Raw genomic sequence first — 1,570 nt, forward strand, 5'->3', positions numbered from 1 at the left:
AGGGGTGTTTTGGTCACTTTAGGCATGTTTGGTGTAGTGGTGTCATTGCTGTTGTCAATTTTTTATTTTTTTTTCAATTTTGTGTATGTTTTTGTGACGGCAAAATGGTCATTAGATCCATTGACAGCAAATTTTTGCATTATTAAGTAATTTTAGAAGTCATTTGATATCACTACCAAAAATTTCAGAAATAAAAACTAAAAATCGGAAACATAAATTAAGAACTAGAAATCGATACCCGTTTGATTAACATTTATAAAATTAGTATAAATTAAAATTTTAATTTAAAAATGCACATGTTCATCTTTAAATCAAAATATTTATAAAAATATGATTAAAATAATAAAATTATAAATAATATATATTACAAAATTATTATAATAAAAAAATATTATAATTATTCTACTTAATTATTACAGTTTCACATTTTACTTTACAATCAAAAATTTATTGGACATAACAATTGAAAAATATTAAAATTATTTTGTAATTAACTTTTTTATTATTTTTTGAAATTTATACATTATTTTATTTTAATTATTTTAAACTCATATGATCATTAAATTTTTATTTTAATTTAAAAGTGTATAAAATAAATAATTTAACCAAAAATTATATTTTGGATATAAAACTTTTGGCAACAAGTTGCCAAAATAACTAAAAACCGACAACAAAAACAGAAAACTAACAATAAAAATAAACATGTTTTTATAATTTATTTCTTCATTGTGGAAAAATAGAAAGCTATAACTATACAAAACAAACCCTTATTTATTAGTGCAATGTGCTAGGTTGGTCTCAATTGCTTATGCCCTCATTTTATTTTTATCACATAAAAAAATAGAAATATTTACCATTTATACATCTTATCCTTCTCTAAATTCCTTCCTCTATCTCTCTCTCTCATGATTTTGGTCAAAAGTCAATGTTATTTGCATTCATTCATTTTAATAGCTCTCTTCCTTGGTAGCAATCCTCTTTTTTACTAGTCAAAAATCCCATCAAGCATTTTTTTCTTGTTCCAAAAAAATCTTTATAATTTTTTAGTCTAGTTTTTTTTTTATTATATCGTTTGTCTTCCTAGTCAACAAGAAGGTATGCATTTACTCTTTTTCTTTTCTTTTTTTTCAAAAATCTATGGTTGTTTAAAGATTTCTTTCTTTTCATTTCACGTTCAAACGATCTTTATTTGATTTCTTGTCTAAATCTTTTTTTTTTTTTTTTGCCTCAATAAGTTGTGAATACCTATTGGTATACCCCAAAAATATCCTCATTAAATAGGAAGACCGTAATTTAACCCCGCTCATTATAACGACTTCCATAAACATGAGAGAAGACCAAAACACTCATTAATAGGGCAATTACAAAGTCACCCAAGTCAATGATCTTAAAGGTTAGAACGATTCACACCTGCGTAATAATGCGCCCATTAAAACCATATCACCATAAGGTCAAATTTCACCACTATAAAAGGGGACTTGGAGAAGAGGTAAGGGCATCTCATTTCATACACATTCTTTTATTGTTGCAATAAATCTCTCAACGGAGTCTCTTACTTAGGTATTAGAGT

This window comes from Malania oleifera, chromosome 9, assembly GCF_029873635.1.
Source record: "Malania oleifera isolate guangnan ecotype guangnan chromosome 9, ASM2987363v1, whole genome shotgun sequence".
Taxonomy (NCBI): Eukaryota; Viridiplantae; Streptophyta; class Magnoliopsida; order Santalales; family Ximeniaceae; genus Malania; species Malania oleifera.